The sequence below is a fragment of the Salmo salar genome, chromosome 10, assembly GCF_965601325.2.
Source record: "Salmo salar chromosome 10, fSalSal1, whole genome shotgun sequence".
Classification (NCBI taxonomy): domain Eukaryota; kingdom Metazoa; phylum Chordata; class Actinopteri; order Salmoniformes; family Salmonidae; genus Salmo; species Salmo salar.
The window spans coordinates 116,000,590-116,015,312 of NC_138300.1; the positions used below are offsets into that span (position 1 = coordinate 116,000,590).

Here is a 14,723-nt window from a genome sequence, read left to right on the forward strand (position 1 = left end):
TGATACGAATTAATAGTCTGCAGCTAGGAATTCTATACCATTGAATGCGAAGGCCGACAACCGCCGAAACATATATTCTATAACAACAGTTTTGAATGGGACTCTGAACTATCCATTCTAACTACGGAAGAGAGAAAGTGTGGACAAACTCTCCAACAGAAACAAACTTTCCAACAGAGATCACGACGACACACTGAGCGTAAATATATATATAGATTGCAATTATTCCCGAACGAGTGAGTGTTCATGTGCAAAGGTTTAGCATTTCAATTGTTAGAATTATCAACTGTGTAGTGTCTTATCTTTCGCGCCCTTCTCAGTCCCATTGTCTACCAAGCCGCCATGCCGGTTTAGCCCACTAGGGCACATCCCCTATCATTTCCTTGTAACCATATCTACTTTGTTTGTTTGTGTGTGCATTTCTGTGATTATTTAGTTAGTTAATAAATAAATGATTGAGACCATTGATGTATGGATGATTCTTAGTAAAGACTGGGTTTGTGCAGATAACCATCAATTTATGACTTTTGGAATGAGACTAACCTGAGGTAAAGAATAATTCATTAATTAAAAGACTAAATGATCAGATATTAAAGTATCTGAAAGTTATATTAGGAAAATTATAACTTTGTAATCTGAATATTTTCCTTGGTGCCCCGACTTCCTAGTTAATTACATTTACATGATTAGAATAATCAAGTAATAATAATTACAGAGAATTGATTTGATAAACTAACAGTCTTCGGTTTTAATGATGCCAAAGACACGACAGTAGTCTCCAAGTCTGTCCTCTCCATATTACGGGTTGATTGAAGTGCCTTTGAATGGGGTATGGTAGTATGTTCCGGGAGCACTGGTTTAAGTGTGTCAAGAACTGCAGCGCTGCTGAGTTTTTTACGCTCAGCAGTTACCCTTGTGTATTAAGAATGGTCCACCATCCAAAGGACATCCAGCCAACTTGTGTTAACTAACCTCCAGACGAGCTTCAATGCCATACAACTCTCCTTCCGTAGCCTCCAACTGCTCATAAATACAAGTAAAACTAAATGCATGCTCTTCAACCGATCGCTGCCTACACCTGCCCGCCAGCCCAACATCACTACTCTGGACGGTTCTGACTTAGAATATGTGGACAACTACAAATACCTAGGTGTCTGGTTAGACTGTAAACTTTCCTTCCAGACTCACATCAAACATCTCCAATCCAAAGTTACATTTAGAATTGGCTTCCTATTTCGCAAAACAAAGCATCCTACACTCATGCTGCCAAATATGCCGTCGTAAAACTGACCATCCTACTGATCCTCGACTTCGGTGATGTCATTTACAAAATAGCCTCCAACACCCTACTCAACAAATTGGATGCAGTCTATCACAGTGCCATCCGTTTTTTCACCAAAGCCCCATATACTACCCACCACTGCGACCTGTACGCTCTCGTTGGCTGGCCCTCGCTTCATACTCGTCGCCAAGCCCACTGGTTTCAGGTCATCTACAAGACCCTGCTAGGTAAAGTCACGCCTTATCTCAGCTCGCTGATCACCATAGCAGCACCCACCGTAGCATGCGCTCCAGCAGGTGTATTTCACTGGTCCCCCCCAGGGTCAATTCCTCCTTTGGCCGCCTCGCCTTCCAGATCTCTGCTGCCAATGACTGGAACGAACTACAAAAATCTCTGAAACCGGAAACACTTATCTCCCTCACCAGCTTTAAGCAACAGCTGTCAGAGCAGCTCACAGGTCACTGCACCTGTACATAGCCCATCTATAAATAGCCCAAACAATTACCTCATCCCCTACTGTATTTATTTATTTTGCTCCCTTGCACCCTAGTATTGTCACGTCCTGAACACAGTAAGATGTTATTTTCTATGGTAGAGTAGGTCAGGGCGTGACAGGGGGTGTTTTGTGTTTTTCCATGTTTTGTAGTTCTATGTTTAGGTTCTAGTTTCTATTTCTATATTGGGTTTTTTGGGTTGATCTCCAATTAGAGGCAGCTGGTCCTCGTTGTCTCTAATTGGAGATCATACTTAAGTAGGGTTTTTTTCCACCTGTGTTTGTGGGTAGTTGTCTTCTGTTTAGTTTTCTGTACCTGACAGAACTGTGCACTTTCTTTTTCTCTTTGTTATTTTTTCTTGAGTGTTCTGAGTTAAAATAAATATTCATCATGAGCAATCAACACGCTGCGCTTTGGTCCCCACTCTACGACAGCCGTTACAAGTATTTCTACTTTGCACATTCACCTACTGCAAATCTACAATTCCAGTGTTATTTAATTGCTATATTGTATTTACTTAGCCACCGTGGCCCTTTTATTGCCTTTACCTCCCTTATCTCACCTCATTTGCTAACATTGTATATACTTATTTTTCTACTGTATTATTGACTGTATGTTTGTTTTACTCCATGTGTAACTCTGTGTTGTTATATGTGTCGAACTGCTTTGCTTTATCTTGGCCAGGTCGCAGTTGTAAATGAGAACTTGTTCTCAACTTGCCTACCTGGTTAAACAAATATAAAATAAATAAACTTCCTGTGGCTATGGAACCCTGACCTTTTCACCAGACACGCTACCTTGTCTTGCTGCTGATCCAGTTTCAACTGTTCTGCCTGCGGCAATGGAACCCTGACCAGTGGCGATTATTTGACAATGCTGGCCATCTGTGAACGTTTGAACATCTTGAACTGATCTGAGGACAAAAGGGGGTGCAACTCAATATTAGGAAGGTGTTCCTAATGTTTTGTACACCATATGTTTATTCATTTAGATTTTGTGGTAACTTTGTAAGGACCAACGTTGGAGATGAGAAGCAGGTATGGGGAGTCAACATTTAATCAGGAACAAACAGGTAACAAGAGAGGCACAACGTCAACACAGCGGGTAAAAAAATACATATGACAATCAATGTTGAAGCAGGGAACAGAGCGGGGAACCAGACATGTATAGGGAAGGTAATGACAGAGGTGATAGAGTCCAGGTGAGTCCAATAGTCGCTGATGCTCGTGACGGGGGAAGGCAGGTGTGAGTAATGGTGGCAGGAATGCGCAATGCTGGGGAGCTTGTTGCCCTCGAACACCAGGGGGAAGAGCGGGAGCAGGCACGACAAACTCTAGTTGAGTGATACTCACTGCAAAGTCATAAAAGTTGTTTGACCAGCAGCCAAGCTGTTCATAAGAACCACATTGTAGAGTTTTGTTTACAATCATCGTCATAATTCTGGGGTCGGCGGTAGAGCTGTCAGAAATAGATAATACATGTAGGCAGGAAAAAGGTTGTTTATAGGAAATAGGTAATAGGTAAAAGCTGTGATTTCCTGGGACATATTTTCTTCATACCTTAGGTTACTTGCAGGTGCTATGATAGAGCCTTCGAACAACCAGACCCCAACCACAGCAAATACATAATAAACCACCTGCAAACAAAGACAGCACTTCTTTACAATCATACCAGTTTAACAGCTCTGGTATGACCTATGTTATGTACTGGTTTTGACAGTGTTATGTAGCCCTTATGACAAAGGGGTCAAGTAAAGTGTTCCTGAATATGCTGTGGTATGGTTATATTTCTACTGGATATTTCAGCTCATTTGTGTTGAATATGCCTTGGGCAAGATATTATTGAGTGATACATCACAGACAAAATATAAATATATAATAAGATATATGGCCTCGTTAATCTGACAAATGTAATGTTTTCAACAGGTCAGAACTTTACTATAGTGATGATGCTGTATAAATCACCACTAGAGGTGAGTAAAGTAACAAAGTTTCACTAAGGACACACCTCAGATTTCACACACGCTTGACATCAGTGACAGGGTAGAAAGGGAGTCTGTGTTTACCGTTCCTTCAACAAGGCTCGTTGGTCTAGGGGTATGATTCTCGCTTTGGGTGCGAGAGGTCCCGGGTTCAAATCCCGGACGAGCCCTTCTTTTCTGAACACTACAGGCTCAATGTACTATCCAAGATAATGATAGTCTACTTGGGTAAGTGGAGCAGACTGTGCATATTCAGCAGAAACACTGACAATCAGTCATATATAGGTTTCTATAACAAAGAGCAGGCTCACAGGATACCAATCTCAACTATTTTGTATTATGAGAACTAGCCGAACGACGAGTCGTATAACTGGCAAGCCTAATTCATAAATACTCTTATCTGTCAGCCACTGAGAAACGTCCACATAGTTTTATTTGCAGCTGTAACACTGTAGTCCTGGAACGGTCTCAGTCCTCATAATGCAAATGATAACCTTCAGCACTTAAGATGTCAACCACAGACAACGGTTTAATTTGTAAATCTGACAATGTACTGTACACTGAGTGTACTAAACAACAGGAACACCTTCCTAATATTGAGTTGCATTCCCTTTTGTCTTCAGAAAAGCCTCAATTCGTCAGGGGCATGGACTCTACAGGGTGTCTAAAGTGTTCCACAGGGATGCTGTCCCATGTTGACTCCAATGCTTCCTACAGTTGTGTCAAGTTGGTTGGATGTCCTTTGGGTGGTGGACCATTCTTGATACACACGGGAAACTGTTGAGAGTGAACAAAACAGCAGAGTTGCAGTTCTTGACACACTCAGACCGGTGCGCCTGGCACCTACTATAATACCCTGTTCAAAGACACTTCAATATTTTGTCTTGTCCATTCACCCTCTGAAAGGCACACATACAGAATACATGTCAAGGCTTAAAAATCCTTCTTTAACCTGTCTCCTCCCCTTCATCTACACTGATTGAACTGAATTTAACAGGTGACATCAATACGGGATGATAGACTTCAGCTGGATTCACCTGATCAGTCTGTGTCATGGAAAGAGCAGGTGTTCATAATGTTTTGTACACACAGACTATTTATTTAGTTTTTTTATGTAACCTTTATTTAACTAGGCAAGTCATTTAAGAACATATTCTTATTTACAGTGAGGGCATACCCTGGCCAAACCCGGACGACGCTGGGCAATTGTGCACCGCCCAATGCGACTCCCAATCACGGCCGGATGTGATACAAATCCCTGACGAGCCCTCCTTTTAAGAAGTCAAATGACTTACAGACTACACACAGTCTATATGACAGACTACATACAGTCTATGACAGACCTGGTAAGTCTATGTCATGGAAAGAGCAGGTGTTCCTAATGTTTTGTGCGCTCAGTGTTTGGAAAACTTCCTAAAAGTGTTAGTTACCACTAGAGGGCAGTCTAATAGCAAAAACCTGCCACATCACAGATTCTGGAAGTTCACTCAAAGGCTTATGAGGAGAAGGGGATGGGAAAATTATAACGATAGGGTGGGTTTCCCTAAGCAGGCTTGTTGGTTTAAGGGTATGCTTCTCGCTTAGGGTGTCAGTAGTCCTGGGTTTAAATCCCAGATGAGCCCACCTTTTGAAAAAATATGTGATAGATGTATTTAGGGTTGTCCTAAGTGAGTTAGTATATTGAAAGATCCCAAACAAAGTGGGGAGAAAAATCTTACCAATAGGAAAATGGCAGACTAAGTAGCAAATATGGATATCTGTAGGCCCTTTGGTAAAACAGAGATATAAAACAATATCCAGTCAGTATGGAATATAATGTACAGTGTCGTAATGTCAACGAGTGTCTTTGAATTGTGTGACAGACGGTAATATAGATACATCAACTAGAATCTTCTCTAAATTGCCCATGCTTCAAAATGGACCCTGCATTATCCTTACATACAGTATATAATACTGAACTGCACCTACCAGTGAAAGAACTGTGAGAGATCCATCAAATACGTTACTCCCATAGGACACATATCCTGTCCAGACAAATGCTACCACCTTCAGCGCCATCTCCAGCAGGTAGTAAAGGATGAAGAAACAGTTGATTGTCTGAAAAATCACAGATCAGTGGAGGCTGCTGAGGGGAGAACGGTTCATAATAATGGCTGGAACGGAGCAAATGGAATGGCATCAAACCATCTGTTTGATACCATTCCACCGAATCCCCTCCAGGCAAAACCACGGGCTGGTCCTCCCCAATTAAGGTGCCACCAACCTCCTGTGACAGAAATACATATAAAGTCTGTGAATTGCACGGAGCTATTGACAAACTGTGCAAGACCCTTACCTGCTATACATCAGTCAGTCATGTCGGCAGTGCACTGCATGTACAGTAACTAATGTCCACTTGTAAATACTACTTGTAGTACATTTTACATTCAAATGGTCTTAAATGTTGAGCCTCTAAATAGTAGTTGTCTCGTTCAGACATTCTACTCACAGTCAATCACCAGGAGAATCTGGAGGAACATTGATGATGCTTAGATGCATATACAGTAGACTTAATACATGCATATACTGTACATGACCTTTGACCTTACACATTTTCTAAAAATGGGATACAATGCTCCCCTGAAAATTCTGAAGAAAAACTCATTTTTAGACCAGAGACATCAAATGCAGAGAAGGTGAACAAATGGGTCAGGGCCTATATCTTCTGCCTTTCCAATTAAATCTAATGATAATCAACAAAGATAGATAGGACTTATCTTTGTGTCTGTGACAGCCTCAATGGCTCTGCCCATGCTATCTCCATTTTAAAGTAGTCAATTGTCTTCTTCAATGGCTGATTGCTCCCAACTCATCCATTTGATCAACATGTCTGTGCAGAGTCTAGAACAGCCACTAGGTGGGAGTCTCTGAGCAGTTTTACTGAGCATGCAACAGCATTAACTTGCCAGGAATTCCTTATACATGTGGCACGCAGTGGAATTTATACTCTTGGTTGTTGTAACTATGACAGGCTCGTTGGTCTAGGGGTATGATTCTCGCTTAGGGTGCGAGAGGTCCCGGGTTCAAATCCCGGACGAGCCCTCCTTTTAAGTTGTCAAATGACTTACAGTATAAACAGGCCTACATAGAGATACTTTAGTGAATTTACACTACTATTGTTTGTACCCTCTATCAACAATATGACTGTGAATAAGTAGCCTGGAATCTTAACAGATAAGCTCTGTTTCAATATTGTTATGGTGAAACAAAGCATGTCAGTTAGGATTCCAGGCTAGTGTCGTGACTAAGAGCTGTTAGGATCAAGCAGAAACAAACATTTAAGTGAATTCATAAAATATTGTGACATAGTGAACACAGATGCAGACAACATTGGCCAGGGCCACAGCATTCCCCACCACAGTGACATAATGCTGACTAAACATATACTGAACCTTGCACAGGAACTTAGACGAGTACTCAGACAATGTAGGATGCTACAGAGGAAAACAAGGACATCAATATCCTGTTCAATCTCCTTTCACAATAACTTTTCAGGATTGCTTCTGTCCAAGTTTTTGCTTCCGTTGCAAATGCAAGCACAAAGGTAAATGATGAAAGTCTGACTTTTGACATACCAAAAGTGTTCACAATTCAGAGGTGCGGCCATGTACATATATAACTTGATAAAACAACTTTTAACGCTATGTATTACAGTATGTTGTTTCAGGTAAGGCGGGAACCATCTCACCTTCATGATGGCATCTCTGTAATAACCTTTCATCTGAACTCTCCTCATCACCTTCGGGACTGTCTGGACAATAATACAGTAACTAGAACACAGTCAATATTATTTTATACATACAGTAAGCGCTCCACCATTTTGCTGTTGTATATTAATAAAATAAACACGGTATCATCCTCAGAGAAGGGAGGTTCCTGGCTCTGAAAGTGCAGGAGCTCAAAAGCTGCCCTGACGCCCAAACTCCTCCTCAGGATGGATGTCTGGATTGACATCTGCTAAAAAAAAGGGTTATCAATCAAATGTATTTATAAAGCCCTTCTTACATCAGCTGATGTCACAAAGTGCTGTACAGAAACTCAGCCTAAAACCCCAAACAGCAACCAATGCAGGTGTAGAAGCACAGTGGCAAGGAAAAACTCCCTAGAAAGGCCAGAACCTAGGAAAAAACCTAGAGAGGAACCAGGCTATGAGGGGTAGCCAGTCCTCTTCTGGCTGTGCAGGGTTGAGATAACAGAACATGGCCAAGATGTTCAAATGTTAATTGATGACCAGCAGGGTCAAATAATAATAATCACAGTGGTTGTCGAGGGTGCAACAGGTCAGCACCTCAGGAGTAAATGTCAGTTGGCTTTTCATAGCCGATCATTCAGAATATCTCAACCGCTCCTGCTGTCTCTAGAGAGTTGAAAACAGCAGGTCTGGGACAGGTAGCACATCTGGTGAACAGGTCAGGGTTCCATAGCCGCAGGCAGAACAGTTGATACAGAAGCAGCAGCACGGCCAGGTGGACAAGGGACAGCAAGGAGTCATCAGGCCAGGTAGTCCTGAGGCATGGTCCTAGGGCTCAGGTCCTCCAAGAGAGTGAAAGAAAGAGAGAAAAAGAGAATTAGAGAGCATTCTTAAATTCACACAGGACACGGGTAAGACAGGAGAAATACTCCAGATATAACAGACTGACCCTAGCCCCCCCAACACAAACTACTGCAGCATAAATAATGGAGGCTGAGACAGGAGGGGTCAGGAGACACTGACCCCTCCTGTTACCATGATCAATACTACTCACATACCTATGGGAAATTGGCTACCCACTGTCAACACTCCCTACCCACTTACCTAAATATTTGTTAACTTTGTGAAGTACAGTCGACAACAAGCCAGTTACTCACCACTAAGTATCCTCTAAACTGGTTGTATATGATGGCAGTCAGCAGGTTCATCAGGATGTATGTTCCTACAATAGAGTGATAACATGTAAAGTAAGCATTTATTGAACATACAGATTGAATCAATTCAAACAGTTTGAAATATATTTATATCAAAATAATATTGTAATCAACACAATGGCACAGAAACACATCAAACAATCTCAACAAATGTCACGCTTGTTGAAAAGAGTGGACCAAGGCGCAGCGTGCGTAGAGTTCCACATTATATTTAATAGTGACACAACAAAACAACAAAGACTATAACAAACGTGCAGACACAGAGCGCACAAAGCACTAACCAAAACAAAATCCTACAAAGCAGGTGGGAGAAAGGGCTTCCTAAATATGATCCCCAATTAGAGGCAACGATTACCAGCTGCCTCTAATTGGGAACCATACAAACCAGCAACATAGAAAATGAATGACTAGAACACCCCCCTAGTCACGCTCTGACCTAAACACCATAGAGAACCGAGGGCTCTCTATGGTCAGGGCGTGACACCAAATCCACTGAAGAGGATGAAGAAGACAGAGAAAACTCTGTTTAAAGTGTAAGCTGGCATCATCACATTAGAGCAGAGAAAAACATGCCATGTTTAAAATGAAAAGCTCATCCACTTTGACTTACAGCAGTGATAAATTAAAATCTACACTAGCATATGAAAAACTTGTTATGAATAAGCCTACCGTCAGGGTTGTTAGCAGTTGTGAGAAGAACCAAAAGAGACGTAAGAGACCGAGAGAGGTTTTTGAAATAGAACTCCCATTCCATGTTCTTCTCTGGGTTCTAGAACAAGACACATCAGAGCAGGTATCACATAAGAACAATAACTACTTGCTATGCAGACTATGCACTTTGATTAGAATGTTCTATGTGTTTTCACTGATCTGCCCTTCTTGGCAAGGTCTCCCTTGAGAAAGAGGTCTTCTAACCTCAATGGCACCTCCTGGTTAAATAAAGATGAAATAAAAAATTATCAAATATTCTCATGAAATAAATCTTCTGAAAATCCTCTGAAGGCCACTGGCCTTCAACTAAAATTAGCAGATAATTACAAAAAAGACCCAAGGGCCTACACGCTTAAAAAAAAAACATTATTGTGACGATCGTCGTAAGGATCGACCAAGGTGCAGCGTGGTAAGTGCTCATGATTAATAATTTATTATAACTCAGAACACTAAATCAAAACAACAAACAAAGGAAAACGGACGTCACGTTCTGCAGGCTTTACTGAGCTGTGCAAAAACAAGATCCCACAACTGAAAGAGGGAAAAAGGGATGCCTAAGTATGATTCCCAATCAGAGACAACGATAGAAGAAATAGAAACATAGAATGCCCTCCCCATGTCACACCCTGACCTAACCAAACTAGAGGAAATAAAACGTCTCTCACAGGACATGGCGTGACAGTACCCCCCCCCCCCCAAAGGTGCGGACTCCCGGCTGCAAACCTGAACCTATAAGGGAGGGTCCAGGTGGGCATCTAACAATGGTGGCGGCTCCACCCGCTGATCCCTCCGCTTTTGTATTACCGGACTGTGGATCGTTTTCAGAGGAACCAGACTGGGGACCGTCGCCGGATGCTCCGGACCGGGGACCGTCGCATCCGCCAGATGCTCCGGACCGGGGACCGTCGCATCCGCCAGATGCTCCGGACCGGGGACCGTCGCATCCGCCAGATGCTCCGGACCGGGGACCGTCGCATCCGACAGATGCTCCGGACCGGGGACTGTCGCCGGATGCTCCGGACCGGGGACCGTCGCCGGATGCTCCAGACCGGGGACCGTCGCTGCAGACTCCGTGCCACGGATCGTCACTACAGGCTCCGCGCCATTGATCATCACTGGAGGCTCCGGGCCATGGATCATCACCGGAGGCTTCGGGCCATGGATTATCACCGGAGGCTTCGTGCCATGGATTATCACCGGAGGCTTCGTGCCATGGATTATCACTGGAGGCTTCGTGCCTTGGATTATCACTGGAGGCATCGGGCCATGGATTATCACTGGAGGCTTCGGGCCATGGATTATCACTGGAGGCTTCGGGCCATGGATCATCACTGGAGGCTTCGGATCATGGATCATCACTGGAGGCTTCAGATCATGGATCATCACTGGAGGCTTCGGATCATGGATCATCACTGGAGGCTTCGGATCATGGATCATCACTGAAGGCTTCGGATCATTGATCATCACTGGAGGCATACATTTTTTACATTTACATTCTTACGTGGAGCTGGAATCGGTCTCACCGAACTGGGGAGACGCACTGGAGACCGGGTGCGCAGAGCAGGCACAGGGTATATTGGGCCGTGGAGGCGCACTGGAGGTCTGGAGCTAAGGGCTGGCACAACCCATCCTGGCTGGATGGTTACATTAGCCTGGCAAATGCGGGGCGCTGGCACAGGACAAACTGGGCTGTGAAGGCGCACTGGCGACACAGTGCGTAGAACTGGCACAGTATATACTGGGCTGTGGAGACCCACTGGAGGTCTGGAGCATATGGCTGGCACAACCCGACCTGGCTGGATGCTCAGTTTAGCCCGGCAAGTGCGGGGTTCTGGCACAGGACGAACTGGGCTGTGAAGGCGTACTGGCGACACAGTGCGTAAAGCTGGCGCAGGATATCCTGGACCGAGGAGGCGCACTGGAGACCAGGAGCGCTGAGTCGGCACAATCCATCCTGGCTGAATGCCCCCTCTAGCACGGCAAATGCGGGGCACAGGCACAGATTGCACCGGGCTATGAATGCGCACTGGCAATATAGTGCGCATCACAGCATAACTCGGTGCCTGACTGGTCATCTGCTCCCTACGGTAAGCACGGGGAGTTGGCTCAGGTCTGAACCCTGATTTAGCCAATCTCCCCGTGTGCCCCCCCGCCAAAAAAAGTGTGGCTGCCTCTCGTGCTTACCTCGTTGCCGTGCTAGTTCCTCATCTCGTTGCCGCTCTGCTCTCGCTGCCTCCACCTGTTCCCATGGGAGGCGATCCCATCCAGCCTGGATCCCCTCCCACGTCCAGGATCCCTTGCCGTCCAGGATGTCTTCCCAGGTCCATGTCTCCTGACCACGCTGTTTGGTTCTTTTGTGGTGGGATCTTCTGTGACGATCGTAGAGGGGGAGATCAAGGTGCAGTTTGGTAAGTGCTCATGATTAATAATTTATTATAACTCAGAACACTAAATCAAAACAAAAAACAAAGGAACAAGAACGTCACGTTCTGCAGGCTTTACTGAGCTGTACAAAAACAAGATCCCACAACTGAAGGAAAGAAAAAAGGCTGCCTAAGTATGATTCCCAATCAGAGATAACGATAGACAGCTGCCTCTGATTAGGAACCATACTAGGCTAAACACATAGAAATAGAAAACATAGAATGCCCACCCCATGTCACACCCTGACCTAACCAAACTAGAGGAAATAAAACGTCTCTCACACGTCAGGGCGTGACAATTATAGTAATGTTCACACTATCCAATCAATAAACAGGTACTGGGGATGTTACTGTACCTCTCCCTTTGTGAATAGCAGCATTCCAAACATGGTGAAGACACACAGGTGGAGAACCACTACTAAGATCAAACTGGAGAGAAGAAGAAAGCCCTATAGTCAGCCAAAATGAAGGACCTTATGCATTTCTGTATTCACTAATCATTTGACTCAATTCAATACCATTACCTTGTTATTTCTGGTATTGTTCTTTTGATGCATTTCAACGTCTTCTTCATCAATTATGAGTTGTGAAGAGGAAGAATGGCTGAAGAAGTTTTCTGATTCTCATAGTCTACGACACAAATGATGCAAAACATATCAGGACAGAAGAATCAGATGACCTTTCTACTTCATGAAACAAGCTTACTAAGTGTTGTACACTCAATATACTGTAGAATAGAATAGAATATGATTACATGAAAAAGCATATCAAGGTCCCAGAGGAGAGATTATAAAGGGGTATACATGTGACTTTGCTTACGTCATCACAAGCCATGTTCAAGGTCAAGGTCCGGTCAGTGACAGACACTGAGATGACCACCATGTAGCCCACCAGCCATTTACACTTCAAAAACTCCTCATGACGTATCAGGAACCTCTACAAAAAGAGTAAGGAGGAATCCCTTCCAACAAATAGGCTACTGATCCTCACAGCAGTAAATTAAGATGTCATGTAGCCTATGATGTGCCTACTAATCTACACTCTTAGAAAAAAGGGTTCCAAAAGGGATCTTAGGCTGTCCCTATAGTAGAACCCTTTTTGGTGCCATGTAGAACTATTTTCGGTTCAAGGTAGAACCCTTTTCAGTCCCAGGTAGAACCCTTTTTGGTTCCATGAAGAACCATTTGGGGTTTCATGTGGAATCCTCTGTGGAAAGAGTTGTACATGGAATCTAAAAGGTTCTACCTGGAACCAAAATGGTTCTTCCTGGAACCAAAAATAGTTCTTCAGAGGGTTCTCCAATGGGGACAGTCGAAGAACCATTTTAGTTTTTTTTCTAAGAGTGTATGAAATTGATTGAGAAATGTACTCAAAAGCTGCATAACCATGACATTACACATGATCAATAGATATCTGATGATATGGAATAATATGTTATATTAATAGTATTTGTTTAATAGTATTAAGGTATTACAGAGTGTAGTAATAGTTTTATTTGGTGGTTCACTACATCAGAAGTAGATTTAGAGTGTATATTACCTTAACGATGAGGTGGAACGTGAACATGAGAAGGCAGATGATCTCGATGCCCTCGGTGAGGCCACATGGGGGTTCCCAGAGGGTGTGTTTAGAACACAGGCCAGAAGTCACAGACAGGGAGGAGGGCCTCGCAATGAAGGCCAGGGCCAGGATGACAAATATCACCACATTCAGGCCCCTGAGGGCACAGAAGAAAACTGTTATGGGTTATAACTAATATGAAACAAGAACAGTAGACATTTCATGTCCTGTACTGTAGGGCTGTAGATAGCCTACACTAGAAAGTAACATGACTAGAACACACTTTTCACCAAGCAGATTGTGTGACCGGATCTATCCATTTTGTAATGATTTACTCATTGTACTTACTTAGTAAAGAAAGCATTAACCATTTTTACTTTTAATAAAAAAAGTTAAGTAGATATGGTAAGAGCAGTAATCAAGAGAGAAACAGAGCTGCTGTACATGAAAAAATATATATATATTTACCATTGACAGAGCCTGGAGTAGTACCATCTGTAAAGTCCTATTGATCTTGGGTCCATGTGATGGTTGATAGATCGATACTACTACTATAAGGAATGTAAACAAATGTACTACAAAAGTGTTGATAAACAGAGTAATGTACAGAAACTGTATTTAAAAAGCAGCTCATGGTGGAAAATAGCAAGTTATTCCTAAATGTACAGCATGTTCGTTGAGGACCACAGCCTGTTGAATGTACAGCTCCTCATCTGTTGGAAAGGGAAACATGGGGAGAACATGGGTTTAATTGAATGATCTTACTCTGTGCATGTGCGTGAGAGAGCGAGCGATTTTGAAGAACTTACCATGTCCCTGTGTCCCCCAATAGAAAGGTGTTTCTTTTGGAGCCCTGTAATTGTCTGATCCAGAATGAACACCCCCAGGTAGCAGGGGGAAACTCTCCATCATCACCACAATGTTGCTCAACAAGTTTATAACAGGTGACTAAGAAAATAAAGGAAAGGACCGCTTACATTTTGCTCCATCCTTAAACCTTCTCAGTGAGTTCATTTTCATAATCCACACATCTCACTTAAATGTAGGGTTACTAGGCGTTTTGTTGTTCTGATAGTGCTGTACATGTGGTGTTGTGTCTCTCTTGTTGTTCTGATAGTGCTGTACATGTAGTGTTGTGTCTCTCTTGTTGTTCTGATAGTGCTGTACATGTAGTGTTGTATCTCTCTTGTTGTTCTGATAGTGCTGTACATGTAGTGTTGTGTCTCTCTTGTTGTTCTGATAGTGCTGTACATGTGGTGTTGTGTCTCTCTTGTTGTTCTGATAGTGCTGTACATGTAGTGTTGTATCTCTCTTGTTGTTCTGATAGT

At 43.2% G+C, this 14,723-nt stretch overlaps 2 non-coding genes and 1 pseudogene across 2 annotated transcripts; 2 read left to right on the forward strand and 1 right to left on the reverse strand.

The window, feature by feature from the left end:
- Positions 1 to 3,855: 3,855 nt before the first annotated feature.
- trnap-ugg (transfer RNA proline (anticodon UGG)) lies at positions 3,856 to 3,927 on the forward strand. The gene has a single exon. It is a non-coding gene; the product is annotated as a tRNA-Pro (tRNA).
- Positions 3,928 to 6,159: 2,232 nt separating this feature from the next.
- On the reverse strand, positions 6,160 to 14,336 carry LOC123723869 (two pore channel protein 2-like; annotated as a pseudogene).
- On the forward strand, positions 6,767 to 6,838 carry trnap-agg (transfer RNA proline (anticodon AGG)). Its single transcript has one exon. It is a non-coding gene; the product is annotated as a tRNA-Pro (tRNA).
- Positions 14,337 to 14,723: the final 387 nt, after the last annotated feature.